This window comes from Uloborus diversus, chromosome 4 (assembly GCF_026930045.1).
Source record: "Uloborus diversus isolate 005 chromosome 4, Udiv.v.3.1, whole genome shotgun sequence".
Lineage (NCBI taxonomy): Eukaryota > Metazoa > Arthropoda > Arachnida > Araneae > Uloboridae > Uloborus > Uloborus diversus.
In genome coordinates, this window is record NC_072734.1 from 188,895,631 (window position 1) to 188,915,656 (window position 20,026).

A 20,026-nucleotide genomic window follows, 5' to 3' on the forward strand; every position below is an offset into this window, starting at 1 on the left:
GAATAGAAAAAGAACCACATCGAATTTTCGAAAAATCGCTTCGAGGTGCACACCCCCATGCTACATACTAACTTTGTGCCAAATTTCATGAAAATCGGCCGAACGGTTTAAGCGCTATGCGCGTCACAGACATCCTTCAGACATCCTACAGACATCCAGACATCCAGACATCCTCCGGACAGAGAGACTTTCTGCTTTATTATTAGTAAAGAAAATTGGAATAGAAAAAGAACCACATCGAATTTTCGAAAAATCGCTTCGAGGTGCACACCCCCATGCTACATACTAACTTTGTGCCAAATTTCATGAAAATCGGCCGAACGGTTTAAGCGCTATGCGCGTCACAGACATCCTTCAGACATCCTACAGACATCCAGACATCCAGACATCCTCCGGACAGAGAGACTTTCTGCTTTATTATTAGTAAAGAAAATTGGAATAGAAAAAGAACCACATCGAATTTTCGAAAAATCGCTTCGAGGTGCACACCCCCATGCTACATACTAACTTTGTGCCAAATTTCATGAAAATCGGCCGAACGGTTTAAGCGCTATGCGCGTCACAGACATCCTTCAGACATCCTACAGACATCCAGACATCCAGACATCCTCCGGACAGAGAGACTTTCTGCTTTATTATTAGTAAAGAAAATTGGAATAGAAAAAGAACCACATCGAATTTTCGAAAAATCGCTTCGAGGTGCACACCCCCATGCTACATACTAACTTTGTGCCAAATTTCATGAAAATCGGCCGAACGGTTTAAGCGCTATGCGCGTCACAGACATCCTTCAGACATCCTACAGACATCCAGACATCCAGACATCCTCCGGACAGAGAGACTTTCTGCTTTATTATTAGTAAAGAAAATTGGAATAGAAAAAGAACCACATCGAATTTTCGAAAAATCGCTTCGAGGTGCACACCCCCATGCTACATACTAACTTTGTGCCAAATTTCATGAAAATCGGCCGAACGGTTTAAGCGCTATGCGCGTCACAGACATCCTTCAGACATCCTACAGACATCCAGACATCCAGACATCCTCCGGACAGAGAGACTTTCTGCTTTATTATTAGTAAAGAAAATTGGAATAGAAAAAGAACCACATCGAATTTTCGAAAAATCGCTTCGAGGTGCACACCCCCATGCTACATACTAACTTTGTGCCAAATTTCATGAAAATCGGCCGAACGGTTTAAGCGCTATGCGCGTCACAGACATCCTTCAGACATCCTACAGACATCCAGACATCCAGACATCCTCCGGACAGAGAGACTTTCTGCTTTATTATTAGTAAAGAAAATTGGAATAGAAAAAGAACCACATCGAATTTTCGAAAAATCGCTTCGAGGTGCACACCCCCATGCTACATACTAACTTTGTGCCAAATTTCATGAAAATCGGCCGAACGGTTTAAGCGCTATGCGCGTCACAGACATCCTTCAGACATCCTACAGACATCCAGACATCCAGACATCCTCCGGACAGAGAGACTTTCTGCTTTATTATTAGTAAAGAAAATTGGAATAGAAAAAGAACCACATCGAATTTTCGAAAAATCGCTTCGAGGTGCACACCCCCATGCTACATACTAACTTTGTGCCAAATTTCATGAAAATCGGCCGAACGGTTTAAGCGCTATGCGCGTCACAGACATCCTTCAGACATCCTACAGACATCCAGACATCCAGACATCCTCCGGACAGAGAGACTTTCTGCTTTATTATTAGTAAAGAAAATTGGAATAGAAAAAGAACCACATCGAATTTTCGAAAAATCGCTTCGAGGTGCACACCCCCATGCTACATACTAACTTTGTGCCAAATTTCATGAAAATCGGCCGAACGGTTTAAGCGCTATGCGCGTCACAGACATCCTTCAGACATCCTACAGACATCCAGACATCCAGACATCCTCCGGACAGAGAGACTTTCTGCTTTATTATTAGTAAAGAAAATTGGAATAGAAAAAGAACCACATCGAATTTTCGAAAAATCGCTTCGAGGTGCACACCCCCATGCTACATACTAACTTTGTGCCAAATTTCATGAAAATCGGCCGAACGGTTTAAGCGCTATGCGCGTCACAGACATCCTTCAGACATCCTACAGACATCCAGACATCCAGACATCCTCCGGACAGAGAGACTTTCTGCTTTATTATTAGTAAAGAAAATTGGAATAGAAAAAGAACCACATCGAATTTTCGAAAAATCGCTTCGAGGTGCACACCCCCATGCTACATACTAACTTTGTGCCAAATTTCATGAAAATCGGCCGAACGGTTTAAGCGCTATGCGCGTCACAGACATCCTTCAGACATCCTACAGACATCCAGACATCCAGACATCCTCCGGACAGAGAGACTTTCTGCTTTATTATTAGTAAAGAAAATTGGAATAGAAAAAGAACCACATCGAATTTTCGAAAAATCGCTTCGAGGTGCACACCCCCATGCTACATACTAACTTTGTGCCAAATTTCATGAAAATCGGCCGAACGGTTTAAGCGCTATGCGCGTCACAGACATCCTTCAGACATCCTACAGACATCCAGACATCCAGACATCCTCCGGACAGAGAGACTTTCTGCTTTATTATTAGTAAAGAAAATTGGAATAGAAAAAGAACCACATCGAATTTTCGAAAAATCGCTTCGAGGTGCACACCCCCATGCTACATACTAACTTTGTGCCAAATTTCATGAAAATCGGCCGAACGGTTTAAGCGCTATGCGCGTCACAGACATCCTTCAGACATCCTACAGACATCCAGACATCCAGACATCCTCCGGACAGAGAGACTTTCTGCTTTATTATTAGTAAAGAAAATTGGAATAGAAAAAGAACCACATCGAATTTTCGAAAAATCGCTTCGAGGTGCACACCCCCATGCTACATACTAACTTTGTGCCAAATTTCATGAAAATCGGCCGAACGGTTTAAGCGCTATGCGCGTCACAGACATCCTTCAGACATCCTACAGACATCCAGACATCCAGACATCCTCCGGACAGAGAGACTTTCTGCTTTATTATTAGTAAAGAAAATTGGAATAGAAAAAGAACCACATCGAATTTTCGAAAAATCGCTTCGAGGTGCACACCCCCATGCTACATACTAACTTTGTGCCAAATTTCATGAAAATCGGCCGAACGGTTTAAGCGCTATGCGCGTCACAGACATCCTTCAGACATCCTACAGACATCCAGACATCCAGACATCCTCCGGACAGAGAGACTTTCTGCTTTATTATTAGTAAAGAAAATTGGAATAGAAAAAGAACCACATCGAATTTTCGAAAAATCGCTTCGAGGTGCACACCCCCATGCTACATACTAACTTTGTGCCAAATTTCATGAAAATCGGCCGAACGGTTTAAGCGCTATGCGCGTCACAGACATCCTTCAGACATCCTACAGACATCCAGACATCCAGACATCCTCCGGACAGAGAGACTTTCTGCTTTATTATTAGTAAAGAAAATTGGAATAGAAAAAGAACCACATCGAATTTTCGAAAAATCGCTTCGAGGTGCACACCCCCATGCTACATACTAACTTTGTGCCAAATTTCATGAAAATCGGCCGAACGGTTTAAGCGCTATGCGCGTCACAGACATCCTTCAGACATCCTACAGACATCCAGACATCCAGACATCCTCCGGACAGAGAGACTTTCTGCTTTATTATTAGTAAAGAAAATTGGAATAGAAAAAGAACCACATCGAATTTTCGAAAAATCGCTTCGAGGTGCACACCCCCATGCTACATACTAACTTTGTGCCAAATTTCATGAAAATCGGCCGAACGGTTTAAGCGCTATGCGCGTCACAGACATCCTTCAGACATCCTACAGACATCCAGACATCCAGACATCCTCCGGACAGAGAGACTTTCTGCTTTATTATTAGTAAAGAAAATTGGAATAGAAAAAGAACCACATCGAATTTTCGAAAAATCGCTTCGAGGTGCACACCCCCATGCTACATACTAACTTTGTGCCAAATTTCATGAAAATCGGCCGAACGGTTTAAGCGCTATGCGCGTCACAGACATCCTTCAGACATCCTACAGACATCCAGACATCCAGACATCCTCCGGACAGAGAGACTTTCTGCTTTATTATTAGTAAAGAAAATTGGAATAGAAAAAGAACCACATCGAATTTTCGAAAAATCGCTTCGAGGTGCACACCCCCATGCTACATACTAACTTTGTGCCAAATTTCATGAAAATCGGCCGAACGGTTTAAGCGCTATGCGCGTCACAGACATCCTTCAGACATCCTACAGACATCCAGACATCCAGACATCCTCCGGACAGAGAGACTTTCTGCTTTATTATTAGTAAAGAAAATTGGAATAGAAAAAGAACCACATCGAATTTTCGAAAAATCGCTTCGAGGTGCACACCCCCATGCTACATACTAACTTTGTGCCAAATTTCATGAAAATCGGCCGAACGGTTTAAGCGCTATGCGCGTCACAGACATCCTTCAGACATCCTACAGACATCCAGACATCCAGACATCCTCCGGACAGAGAGACTTTCTGCTTTATTATTAGTAAAGAAAATTGGAATAGAAAAAGAACCACATCGAATTTTCGAAAAATCGCTTCGAGGTGCACACCCCCATGCTACATACTAACTTTGTGCCAAATTTCATGAAAATCGGCCGAACGGTTTAAGCGCTATGCGCGTCACAGACATCCTTCAGACATCCTACAGACATCCAGACATCCAGACATCCTCCGGACAGAGAGACTTTCTGCTTTATTATTAGTAAAGAAAATTGGAATAGAAAAAGAACCACATCGAATTTTCGAAAAATCGCTTCGAGGTGCACACCCCCATGCTACATACTAACTTTGTGCCAAATTTCATGAAAATCGGCCGAACGGTTTAAGCGCTATGCGCGTCACAGACATCCTTCAGACATCCTACAGACATCCAGACATCCAGACATCCTCCGGACAGAGAGACTTTCTGCTTTATTATTAGTAAAGAAAATTGGAATAGAAAAAGAACCACATCGAATTTTCGAAAAATCGCTTCGAGGTGCACACCCCCATGCTACATACTAACTTTGTGCCAAATTTCATGAAAATCGGCCGAACGGTTTAAGCGCTATGCGCGTCACAGACATCCTTCAGACATCCTACAGACATCCAGACATCCAGACATCCTCCGGACAGAGAGACTTTCTGCTTTATTATTAGTAAAGAAAATTGGAATAGAAAAAGAACCACATCGAATTTTCGAAAAATCGCTTCGAGGTGCACACCCCCATGCTACATACTAACTTTGTGCCAAATTTCATGAAAATCGGCCGAACGGTTTAAGCGCTATGCGCGTCACAGACATCCTTCAGACATCCTACAGACATCCAGACATCCAGACATCCTCCGGACAGAGAGACTTTCTGCTTTATTATTAGTAAAGAAAATTGGAATAGAAAAAGAACCACATCGAATTTTCGAAAAATCGCTTCGAGGTGCACACCCCCATGCTACATACTAACTTTGTGCCAAATTTCATGAAAATCGGCCGAACGGTTTAAGCGCTATGCGCGTCACAGACATCCTTCAGACATCCTACAGACATCCAGACATCCAGACATCCTCCGGACAGAGAGACTTTCTGCTTTATTATTAGTAAAGAAAATTGGAATAGAAAAAGAACCACATCGAATTTTCGAAAAATCGCTTCGAGGTGCACACCCCCATGCTACATACTAACTTTGTGCCAAATTTCATGAAAATCGGCCGAACGGTTTAAGCGCTATGCGCGTCACAGACATCCTTCAGACATCCTACAGACATCCAGACATCCAGACATCCTCCGGACAGAGAGACTTTCTGCTTTATTATTAGTAAAGAAAATTGGAATAGAAAAAGAACCACATCGAATTTTCGAAAAATCGCTTCGAGGTGCACACCCCCATGCTACATACTAACTTTGTGCCAAATTTCATGAAAATCGGCCGAACGGTTTAAGCGCTATGCGCGTCACAGACATCCTTCGGACATCCTACAGACATCCAGACATCCAGACATCCTCCGGACAGAGAGACTTTCTGCTTTATTATTAGTAAAGAAAATTGGAATAGAAAAAGAACCACATCGAATTTTCGAAAAATCGCTTCGAGGTGCACACCCCCATGCTACATACTAACTTTGTGCCAAATTTCATGAAAATCGGCCGAACGGTTTAAGCGCTATGCGCGTCACAGACATCCTTCAGACATCCTACAGACATCCAGACATCCAGACATCCTCCGGACAGAGAGACTTTCTGCTTTATTATTAGTAAAGAAAATTGGAATAGAAAAAGAACCACATCGAATTTTCGAAAAATCGCTTCGAGGTGCACACCCCCATGCTACATACTAACTTTGTGCCAAATTTCATGAAAATCGGCCGAACGGTTTAAGCGCTATGCGCGTCACAGACATCCTTCAGACATCCTACAGACATCCAGACATCCAGACATCCTCCGGACAGAGAGACTTTCTGCTTTATTATTAGTAAAGAAAATTGGAATAGAAAAAGAACCACATCGAATTTTCGAAAAATCGCTTCGAGGTGCACACCCCCATGCTACATACTAACTTTGTGCCAAATTTCATGAAAATCGGCCGAACGGTTTAAGCGCTATGCGCGTCACAGACATCCTTCAGACATCCTACAGACATCCAGACATCCAGACATCCTCCGGACAGAGAGACTTTCTGCTTTATTATTAGTAAAGAAAATTGGAATAGAAAAAGAACCACATCGAATTTTCGAAAAATCGCTTCGAGGTGCACACCCCCATGCTACATACTAACTTTGTGCCAAATTTCATGAAAATCGGCCGAACGGTTTAAGCGCTATGCGCGTCACAGACATCCTTCAGACATCCTACAGACATCCAGACATCCAGACATCCTCCGGACAGAGAGACTTTCTGCTTTATTATTAGTAAAGAAAATTGGAATAGAAAAAGAACCACATCGAATTTTCGAAAAATCGCTTCGAGGTGCACACCCCCATGCTACATACTAACTTTGTGCCAAATTTCATGAAAATCGGCCGAACGGTTTAAGCGCTATGCGCGTCACAGACATCCTTCAGACATCCTACAGACATCCAGACATCCAGACATCCTCCGGACAGAGAGACTTTCTGCTTTATTATTAGTAAAGAAAATTGGAATAGAAAAAGAACCACATCGAATTTTCGAAAAATCGCTTCGAGGTGCACACCCCCATGCTACATACTAACTTTGTGCCAAATTTCATGAAAATCGGCCGAACGGTTTAAGCGCTATGCGCGTCACAGACATCCGTCACAGACATACAGACATCCTACAGACATCCAGACATCCAGACATCCTCCGGACAGAGAGACTTTCTGCTTTATTATTAGTAAAGAAAATTGGAATAGAAAAAGAACCACATCGAATTTTCGAAAAATCGCTTCGAGGTGCACACCCCCATGCTACATACTAACTTTGTGCCAAATTTCATGAAAATCGGCCGAACGGTTTAAGCGCTATGCGCGTCACAGACATCCTACGGACATCCTACAGACATCCAGACATCCAGACATCCTCCGGACAGAGAGACTTTCTGCTTTATTATTAGTAAAGAAAATTGGAATAGAAAAAGAACCACATCGAATTTTCGAAAAATCGCTTCGAGGTGCACACCCCCATGCTACATACTAACTTTGTGCCAAATTTCATGAAAATCGGCCGAACGGTTTAAGCGCTATGCGCGTCACAGACATCCTTCAGACATCCTACAGACATCCAGACATCCAGACATCCTCCGGACAGAGAGACTTTCTGCTTTATTATTAGTAAAGAAAATTGGAATAGAAAAAGAACCACATCGAATTTTCGAAAAATCGCTTCGAGGTGCACACCCCCATGCTACATACTAACTTTGTGCCAAATTTCATGAAAATCGGCCGAACGGTTTAAGCGCTATGCGCGTCACAGACATCCTACGGACATCCTACAGACATCCAGACATCCAGACATCCTCCGGACAGAGAGACTTTCTGCTTTATTATTAGTAAAGAAAATTGGAATAGAAAAAGAACCACATCGAATTTTCGAAAAATCGCTTCGAGGTGCACACCCCCATGCTACATACTAACTTTGTGCCAAATTTCATGAAAATCGGCCGAACGGTTTAAGCGCTATGCGCGTCACAGACATCCTTCAGACATCCTACAGACATCCAGACATCCAGACATCCTCCGGACAGAGAGACTTTCTGCTTTATTATTAGTAAAGAAAATTGGAATAGAAAAAGAACCACATCGAATTTTCGAAAAATCGCTTCGAGGTGCACACCCCCATGCTACATACTAACTTTGTGCCAAATTTCATGAAAATCGGCCGAACGGTTTAAGCGCTATGCGCGTCACAGACATCCTACGGACATCCTACAGACATCCAGACATCCAGACATCCTCCGGACAGAGAGACTTTCTGCTTTATTATTAGTAAAGAAAATTGGAATAGAAAAAGAACCACATCGAATTTTCGAAAAATCGCTTCGAGGTGCACACCCCCATGCTACATACTAACTTTGTGCCAAATTTCATGAAAATCGGCCGAACGGTTTAAGCGCTATGCGCGTCACAGACATCCTTCAGACATCCTACAGACATCCAGACATCCAGACATCCTCCGGACAGAGAGACTTTCTGCTTTATTATTAGTAAAGAAAATTGGAATAGAAAAAGAACCACATCGAATTTTCGAAAAATCGCTTCGAGGTGCACACCCCCATGCTACATACTAACTTTGTGCCAAATTTCATGAAAATCGGCCGAACGGTTTAAGCGCTATGCGCGTCACAGACATCCTACGGACATCCTACAGACATCCAGACATCCAGACATCCTCCGGACAGAGAGACTTTCTGCTTTATTATTAGTAAAGAAAATTGGAATAGAAAAAGAACCACATCGAATTTTCGAAAAATCGCTTCGAGGTGCACACCCCCATGCTACATACTAACTTTGTGCCAAATTTCATGAAAATCGGCCGAACGGTTTAAGCGCTATGCGCGTCACAGACATCCTTCAGACATCCTACAGACATCCAGACATCCAGACATCCTCCGGACAGAGAGACTTTCTGCTTTATTATTAGTAAAGAAAATTGGAATAGAAAAAGAACCACATCGAATTTTCGAAAAATCGCTTCGAGGTGCACACCCCCATGCTACATACTAACTTTGTGCCAAATTTCATGAAAATCGGCCGAACGGTTTAAGCGCTATGCGCGTCACAGACATCCTACGGACATCCTACAGACATCCAGACATCCAGACATCCTCCGGACAGAGAGACTTTCTGCTTTATTATTAGTAAAGAAAATTGGAATAGAAAAAGAACCACATCGAATTTTCGAAAAATCGCTTCGAGGTGCACACCCCCATGCTACATACTAACTTTGTGCCAAATTTCATGAAAATCGGCCGAACGGTTTAAGCGCTATGCGCGTCACAGACATCCTTCAGACATCCTACAGACATCCAGACATCCAGACATCCTCCGGACAGAGAGACTTTCTGCTTTATTATTAGTAAAGAAAATTGGAATAGAAAAAGAACCACATCGAATTTTCGAAAAATCGCTTCGAGGTGCACACCCCCATGCTACATACTAACTTTGTGCCAAATTTCATGAAAATCGGCCGAACGGTTTAAGCGCTATGCGCGTCACAGACATCCTACGGACATCCTACAGACATCCAGACATCCAGACATCCTCCGGACAGAGAGACTTTCTGCTTTATTATTAGTAAAGAAAATTGGAATAGAAAAAGAACCACATCGAATTTTCGAAAAATCGCTTCGAGGTGCACACCCCCATGCTACATACTAACTTTGTGCCAAATTTCATGAAAATCGGCCGAACGGTTTAAGCGCTATGCGCGTCACAGACATCCTTCAGACATCCTACAGACATCCAGACATCCAGACATCCTCCGGACAGAGAGACTTTCTGCTTTATTATTAGTAAAGAAAATTGGAATAGAAAAAGAACCACATCGAATTTTCGAAAAATCGCTTCGAGGTGCACACCCCCATGCTACATACTAACTTTGTGCCAAATTTCATGAAAATCGGCCGAACGGTTTAAGCGCTATGCGCGTCACAGACATCCTACGGACATCCTACAGACATCCAGACATCCAGACATCCTCCGGACAGAGAGACTTTCTGCTTTATTATTAGTAAAGAAAATTGGAATAGAAAAAGAACCACATCGAATTTTCGAAAAATCGCTTCGAGGTGCACACCCCCATGCTACATACTAACTTTGTGCCAAATTTCATGAAAATCGGCCGAACGGTTTAAGCGCTATGCGCGTCACAGACATCCTTCAGACATCCTACAGACATCCAGACATCCAGACATCCTCCGGACAGAGAGACTTTCTGCTTTATTATTAGTAAAGAAAATTGGAATAGAAAAAGAACCACATCGAATTTTCGAAAAATCGCTTCGAGGTGCACACCCCCATGCTACATACTAACTTTGTGCCAAATTTCATGAAAATCGGCCGAACGGTTTAAGCGCTATGCGCGTCACAGACATCCTACGGACATCCTACAGACATCCAGACATCCAGACATCCTCCGGACAGAGAGACTTTCTGCTTTATTATTAGTAAAGAAAATTGGAATAGAAAAAGAACCACATCGAATTTTCGAAAAATCGCTTCGAGGTGCACACCCCCATGCTACATACTAACTTTGTGCCAAATTTCATGAAAATCGGCCGAACGGTTTAAGCGCTATGCGCGTCACAGACATCCTTCAGACATCCTACAGACATCCAGACATCCAGACATCCTCCGGACAGAGAGACTTTCTGCTTTATTATTAGTAAAGAAAATTGGAATAGAAAAAGAACCACATCGAATTTTCGAAAAATCGCTTCGAGGTGCACACCCCCATGCTACATACTAACTTTGTGCCAAATTTCATGAAAATCGGCCGAACGGTTTAAGCGCTATGCGCGTCACAGACATCCTTCAGACATCCTACAGACATCCAGACATCCAGACATCCTCCGGACAGAGAGACTTTCTGCTTTATTATTAGTAAAGAAAATTGGAATAGAAAAAGAACCACATCGAATTTTCGAAAAATCGCTTCGAGGTGCACACCCCCATGCTACATACTAACTTTGTGCCAAATTTCATGAAAATCGGCCGAACGGTTTAAGCGCTATGCGCGTCACAGACATCCTACGGACATCCTACAGACATCCAGACATCCAGACATCCTCCGGACAGAGAGACTTTCTGCTTTATTATTAGTAAAGAAAATTGGAATAGAAAAAGAACCACATCGAATTTTCGAAAAATCGCTTCGAGGTGCACACCCCCATGCTACATACTAACTTTGTGCCAAATTTCATGAAAATCGGCCGAACGGTTTAAGCGCTATGCGCGTCACAGACATCCTTCAGACATCCTACAGACATCCAGACATCCAGACATCCTCCGGACAGAGAGACTTTCTGCTTTATTATTAGTAAAGAAAATTGGAATAGAAAAAGAACCACATCGAATTTTCGAAAAATCGCTTCGAGGTGCACACCCCCATGCTACATACTAACTTTGTGCCAAATTTCATGAAAATCGGCCGAACGGTTTAAGCGCTATGCGCGTCACAGACATCCTACGGACATCCTACAGACATCCAGACATCCAGACATCCTCCGGACAGAGAGACTTTCTGCTTTATTATTAGTAAAGAAAATTGGAATAGAAAAAGAACCACATCGAATTTTCGAAAAATCGCTTCGAGGTGCACACCCCCATGCTACATACTAACTTTGTGCCAAATTTCATGAAAATCGGCCGAACGGTTTAAGCGCTATGCGCGTCACAGACATCCTTCAGACATCCTACAGACATCCAGACATCCAGACATCCTCCGGACAGAGAGACTTTCTGCTTTATTATTAGTAAAGAAAATTGGAATAGAAAAAGAACCACATCGAATTTTCGAAAAATCGCTTCGAGGTGCACACCCCCATGCTACATACTAACTTTGTGCCAAATTTCATGAAAATCGGCCGAACGGTTTAAGCGCTATGCGCGTCACAGACATCCTACGGACATCCTACAGACATCCAGACATCCAGACATCCTCCGGACAGAGAGACTTTCTGCTTTATTATTAGTAAAGAAAATTGGAATAGAAAAAGAACCACATCGAATTTTCGAAAAATCGCTTCGAGGTGCACACCCCCATGCTACATACTAACTTTGTGCCAAATTTCATGAAAATCGGCCGAACGGTTTAAGCGCTATGCGCGTCACAGACATCCTTCAGACATCCTACAGACATCCAGACATCCAGACATCCTCCGGACAGAGAGACTTTCTGCTTTATTATTAGTAAAGAAAATTGGAATAGAAAAAGAACCACATCGAATTTTCGAAAAATCGCTTCGAGGTGCACACCCCCATGCTACATACTAACTTTGTGCCAAATTTCATGAAAATCGGCCGAACGGTTTAAGCGCTATGCGCGTCACAGACATCCTACGGACATCCTACAGACATCCAGACATCCAGACATCCTCCGGACAGAGAGACTTTCTGCTTTATTATTAGTAAAGAAAATTGGAATAGAAAAAGAACCACATCGAATTTTCGAAAAATCGCTTCGAGGTGCACACCCCCATGCTACATACTAACTTTGTGCCAAATTTCATGAAAATCGGCCGAACGGTTTAAGCGCTATGCGCGTCACAGACATCCTTCAGACATCCTACAGACATCCAGACATCCAGACATCCTCCGGACAGAGAGACTTTCTGCTTTATTATTAGTAAAGAAAATTGGAATAGAAAAAGAACCACATCGAATTTTCGAAAAATCGCTTCGAGGTGCACACCCCCATGCTACATACTAACTTTGTGCCAAATTTCATGAAAATCGGCCGAACGGTTTAAGCGCTATGCGCGTCACAGACATCCTACGGACATCCTACAGACATCCAGACATCCAGACATCCTCCGGACAGAGAGACTTTCTGCTTTATTATTAGTAAAGAAAATTGGAATAGAAAAAGAACCACATCGAATTTTCGAAAAATCGCTTCGAGGTGCACACCCCCATGCTACATACTAACTTTGTGCCAAATTTCATGAAAATCGGCCGAACGGTTTAAGCGCTATGCGCGTCACAGACATCCTTCAGACATCCTACAGACATCCAGACATCCAGACATCCTCCGGACAGAGAGACTTTCTGCTTTATTATTAGTAAAGAAAATTGGAATAGAAAAAGAACCACATCGAATTTTCGAAAAATCGCTTCGAGGTGCACACCCCCATGCTACATACTAACTTTGTGCCAAATTTCATGAAAATCGGCCGAACGGTTTAAGCGCTATGCGCGTCACAGACATCCTACGGACATCCTACAGACATCCAGACATCCAGACATCCTCCGGACAGAGAGACTTTCTGCTTTATTATTAGTAAAGAAAATTGGAATAGAAAAAGAACCACATCGAATTTTCGAAAAATCGCTTCGAGGTGCACACCCCCATGCTACATACTAACTTTGTGCCAAATTTCATGAAAATCGGCCGAACGGTTTAAGCGCTATGCGCGTCACAGACATCCTTCAGACATCCTACAGACATCCAGACATCCAGACATCCTCCGGACAGAGAGACTTTCTGCTTTATTATTAGTAAAGAAAATTGGAATAGAAAAAGAACCACATCGAATTTTCGAAAAATCGCTTCGAGGTGCACACCCCCATGCTACATACTAACTTTGTGCCAAATTTCATGAAAATCGGCCGAACGGTTTAAGCGCTATGCGCGTCACAGACATCCTACGGACATCCTACAGACATCCAGACATCCAGACATCCTCCGGACAGAGAGACTTTCTGCTTTATTATTAGTAAAGAAAATTGGAATAGAAAAAGAACCACATCGAATTTTCGAAAAATCGCTTCGAGGTGCACACCCCCATGCTACATACTAACTTTGTGCCAAATTTCATGAAAATCGGCCGAACGGTTTAAGCGCTATGCGCGTCACAGACATCCTACGGACATCCTACAGACATCCAGACATCCAGACATCCTCCGGACAGAGAGACTTTCTGCTTTATTATTAGTAAAGAAAATTGGAATAGAAAAAGAACCACATCGAATTTTCGAAAAATCGCTTCGAGGTGCACACCCCCATGCTACATACTAACTTTGTGCCAAATTTCATGAAAATCGGCCGAACGGTTTAAGCGCTATGCGCGTCACAGACATCCTTCAGACATCCTACAGACATCCAGACATCCAGACATCCTCCGGACAGAGAGACTTTCTGCTTTATTATTAGTAAAGAAAATTGGAATAGAAAAAGAACCACATCGAATTTTCGAAAAATCGCTTCGAGGTGCACACCCCCATGCTACATACTAACTTTGTGCCAAATTTCATGAAAATCGGCCGAACGGTTTAAGCGCTATGCGCGTCACAGACATCCTACGGACATCCTACAGACATCCAGACATCCAGACATCCTCCGGACAGAGAGACTTTCTGCTTTATTATTAGTAAAGAAAATTGGAATAGAAAAAGAACCACATCGAATTTTCGAAAAATCGCTTCGAGGTGCACACCCCCATGCTACATACTAACTTTGTGCCAAATTTCATGAAAATCGGCCGAACGGTTTAAGCGCTATGCGCGTCACAGACATCCTACGGACATCCTACAGACATCCAGACATCCAGACATCCTCCGGACAGAGAGACTTTCTGCTTTATTATTAGTAAAGAAAATTGGAATAGAAAAAGAACCACATCGAATTTTCGAAAAATCGCTTCGAGGTGCACACCCCCATGCTACATACTAACTTTGTGCCAAATTTCATGAAAATCGGCCGAACGGTTTAAGCGCTATGCGCGTCACAGACATCCTTCAGACATCCTACAGACATCCAGACATCCAGACATCCTCCGGACAGAGAGACTTTCTGCTTTATTATTAGTAAAGAAAATTGGAATAGAAAAAGAACCACATCGAATTTTCGAAAAATCGCTTCGAGGTGCACACCCCCATGCTACATACTAACTTTGTGCCAAATTTCATGAAAATCGGCCGAACGGTTTAAGCGCTATGCGCGTCACAGACATCCTACGGACATCCTACAGACATCCAGACATCCAGACATCCTCCGGACAGAGAGACTTTCTGCTTTATTATTAGTAAAGAAAATTGGAATAGAAAAAGAACCACATCGAATTTTCGAAAAATCGCTTCGAGGTGCACACCCCCATGCTACATACTAACTTTGTGCCAAATTTCATGAAAATCGGCCGAACGGTTTAAGCGCTATGCGCGTCACAGACATCCTACGGACATCCTACAGACATCCAGACATCCAGACATCCTCCGGACAGAGAGACTTTCTGCTTTATTATTAGTAAAGAAAATTGGAATAGAAAAAGAACCACATCGAATTTTCGAAAAATCGCTTCGAGGTGCACACCCCCATGCTACATACTAACTTTGTGCCAAATTTCATGAAAATCGGCCGAACGGTTTAAGCGCTATGCGCGTCACAGACATCCTTCAGACATCCTACAGACATCCAGACATCCAGACATCCTCCGGACAGAGAGACTTTCTGCTTTATTATTAGTAAAGAAAATTGGAATAGAAAAAGAACCACATCGAATTTTCGAAAAATCGCTTCGAGGTGCACACCCCCATGCTACATACTAACTTTGTGCCAAATTTCATGAAAATCGGCCGAACGGTTTAAGCGCTATGCGCGTCACAGACATCCTACGGACATCCTACAGACATCCAGACATCCAGACATCCTCCGGACAGAGAGACTTTCTGCTTTATTATTAGTAAAGAAAATTGGAATAGAAAAAGAACCACATCGAATTTTCGAAAAATCGCTTCGAGGTGCACACCCCCATGCTACATACTAACTTTGTGCCAAATTTCATGAAAATCGGCCGAACGGTTTAAGCGCTATGCGCGTCACAGACATCCTACGGACATCCTACAGACATCCAGACATCCAGACATCCTCCGGACAGAGAGACTTTCTGCTTTATTATTAGTAAAGAAAATTGGAATAGAAAAAGAACCACATCGAATTTTCGAAAAATCGCTTCGAGGTGCACACCCCCATGCTACATACTAACTTTGTGCCAAATTTCATGAAAATCGGCCGAACGGTTTAAGCGCTATGCGCGTCACAGACATCCTTCAGACATCCTACAGACATCCAGACATCCAGACATCCTCCGGACAGAGAGACTTTCTGCTTTATTATTAGTAAAGAAAATTGGAATAGAAAAAGAACCACATCGAATTTTCGAAAAATCGCTTCGAGGTGCACACCCCCATGCTACATACTAACTTTGTGCCAAATTTCATGAAAATCGGCCGAACGGTTTAAGCGCTATGCGCGTCACAGACATCCTACGGACATCCTACAGACATCCAGACATCCAGACATCCTCCGGACAGAGAGACTTTCTGCTTTATTATTAGTAAAGAAAATTGGAATAGAAAAAGAACCACATCGAATTTTCGAAAAATCGCTTCGAGGTGCACACCCCCATGCTACATACTAACTTTGTGCCAAATTTCATGAAAATCGGCCGAACGGTTTAAGCGCTATGCGCGTCACAGACATCCTACGGACATCCTACAGACATCCAGACATCCAGACATCCTCCGGACAGAGAGACTTTCTGCTTTATTATTAGTAAAGAAAATTGGAATAGAAAAAGAACCACATCGAATTTTCGAAAAATCGCTTCGAGGTGCACACCCCCATGCTACATACTAACTTTGTGCCAAATTTCATGAAAATCGGCCGAACGGTTTAAGCGCTATGCGCGTCACAGACATCCTACGGACATCCTACAGACATCCAGACATCCAGACATCCTCCGGACAGAGAGACTTTCTGCTTTATTATTAGTAAAGAAAATTGGAATAGAAAAAGAACCACATCGAATTTTCGAAAAATCGCTTCGAGGTGCACACCCCCATGCTACATACTAACTTTGTGCCAAATTTCATGAAAATCGGCCGAACGGTTTAAGCGCTATGCGCGTCACAGACATCCTTCAGACATCCTACAGACATCCAGACATCCAGACATCCTCCGGACAGAGAGACTTTCTGCTTTATTATTAGTAAAGAAAATTGGAATAGAAAAAGAACCACATCGAATTTTCGAAAAATCGCTTCGAGGTGCACACCCCCATGCTACATACTAACTTTGTGCCAAATTTCATGAAAATCGGCCGAACGGTTTAAGCGCTATGCGCGTCACAGACATCCTACGGACATCCTACAGACATCCAGACATCCAGACATCCTCCGGACAGAGAGACTTTCTGCTTTATTATTAGTAAAGAAAATTGGAATAGAAAAAGAACCACATCGAATTTTCGAAAAATCGCTTCGAGGTGCACACCCCCATGCTACATACTAACTTTGTGCCAAATTTCATGAAAATCGGCCGAACGGTTTAAGCGCTATGCGCGTCACAGACATCCTACGGACATCCTACAGACATCCAGACATCCAGACATCCTCCGGACAGAGAGACTTTCTGCTTTATTATTAGTAAAGAAAATTGGAATAGAAAAAGAACCACATCGAATTTTCGAAAAATCGCTTCGAGGTGCACACCCCCATGCTACATACTAACTTTGTGCCAAATTTCATGAAAATCGGCCGAACGGTTTAAGCGCTATGCGCGTCACAGACATCCTTCAGACATCCTACAGACATCCAGACATCCAGACATCCTCCGGACAGAGAGACTTTCTGCTTTATTATTAGTAAAGAAAATTGGAATAGAAAAAGAACCACATCGAATTTTCGAAAAATCGCTTCGAGGTGCACACCCCCATGCTACATACTAACTTTGTGCCAAATTTCATGAAAATCGGCCGAACGGTTTAAGCGCTATGCGCGTCACAGACATCCTTCAGACATCCTACAGACATCCAGACATCCAGACATCCTCCGGACAGAGAGACTTTCTGCTTTATTATTAGTAAAGAAAATTGGAATAGAAAAAGAACCACATCGAATTTTCGAAAAATCGCTTCGAGGTGCACACCCCCATGCTACATACTAACTTTGTGCCAAATTTCATGAAAATCGGCCGAACGGTTTAGGCGCTATGCGCGTCACAGACATCCTTCAGACATCCTACAGACATCCAGACATCCAGACATCCTCCGGACAGAGAGACTTTCTGCTTTATTATTAGTAAAGAAAATTGGAATAGAAAAAGAACCACATCGAATTTTCGAAAAATCGCTTCGAGGTGCACACCCCCATGCTACATACTAACTTTGTGCCAAATTTCATGAAAATCGGCCGAACGGTTTAAGCGCTATGCGCGTCACAGACATCCTACGGACATCCTACAGACATCCAGACATCCAGACATCCTCCGGACAGAGAGACTTTCTGCTTTATTATTAGTAAAGAAAATTGGAATAGAAAAAGAACCACATCGAATTTTCGAAAAATCGCTTCGAGGTGCACACCCCCATGCTACATACTAACTTTGTGCCAAATTTCATGAAAATCGGCCGAACGGTTTAAGCGCTATGCGCGTCACAGACATCCTACGGACATCCTACAGACATCCAGACATCCAGACATCCTCCGGACAGAGAGACTTTCTGCTTTATTATTAGTAAAGAAAATTGGAATAGAAAAAGAACCACATCGAATTTTCGAAAAATCGCTTCGAGGTGCACACCCCCATGCTACATACTAACTTTGTGCCAAATTTCATGAAAATCGGCCGAACGGTTTAGGCGCTATGCGCGTCACAGACATCCTTCAGACATCCTACAGACATCCAGACATCCAGACATCCTCCGGACAGAGAGACTTTCTGCTTTATTATTAGTAAAGATAATATTGAGTAGCTTCACACAAAAATGACGAGCCTGAAGTAAATTTATCTCTAAGTGTAAATCTTATTTCATAATTTTGTTTTTTTTCAACTGACGGACATTTTCCCCAATAACGAATGCCTGTTATTTTTCCTATTGATAAGCTATGAATTTTATTACAACACTAGCTGCATTGCCCGGCTTTACACGGTCTACATCAAAAATGAAAGTTATGTCAAGTGCCGCGTGTTCAGCAATCAATCTTGAGACAAAAAAATCTGTAAAATTTTCCGACAGATTGCGGAGAAATAACCAAAAAAGGAAAATTTCAAATACCCCGATTACAGGAAAAGCCTCAAAACAAAAGCCAGAATTTTATTTGTTTATATTTGAGAAAAAAATAACATCTTTCTTCTCAATGATTATCTTCCAGCTGAAATTTTAATAAAAGCATTGTTCAACAATGACCGTGATCAATAATGAATTTCTAATTGAAAGTTTGCCTACATTTTAGCATGAAATTTGAAACAGTTGAGTCGATTATTTCAGAAAGGACGTGGGTTCTATGGGAATCCATTGGACTTACGCCAATTCTGAAATAATCGATTCAGTTATAATTCACGTTTTAATTATCTTGAAACATTGGAGCAAATTTTATCTGATGCAGAAATATCAGGAGTTTCTATGGATATTTTATTCTAATTTTTGCGGGCAATTTTTTACCTTCATATTATAGAAAAACGCTATTTTCGGGTCCTAAAATAAAAATTCGAACGGTTCGGTATTTTTTTGGTGTTTGAAGCCTTTCTACGTTCTTTCTCGGGTGCTAAAGTACCTCGCTGCCATATTCGGTCGAGATCCGACTTAAATTGTGGATTTGTTATAGGGAACATACGCATATATTCTTCGTTTTATTCATATAGATTTTAGTATAGATGACACTTGCTAACAGGTTTTCTGTAATAGAAAAGTTGCAACCTCTTAAATGTTCATATTTTGGCTATTGGATATTGTTAATTGATCCTCAAAACTAAAAAAATCTCCATCGCCGAATTTTAAAACACCGTGGTTGATTT

At 42.3% G+C, this 20,026-nt stretch overlaps 1 protein-coding gene across 1 annotated transcript in view; it reads left to right on the forward strand.

The window, feature by feature from the left end:
* The window catches only part of LOC129221060 (uncharacterized), a 47,521-nt gene that overhangs the window by 15,270 nt on the left and 12,225 nt on the right, over window positions 1-20,026 (forward strand). The window lies entirely within an intron of this gene.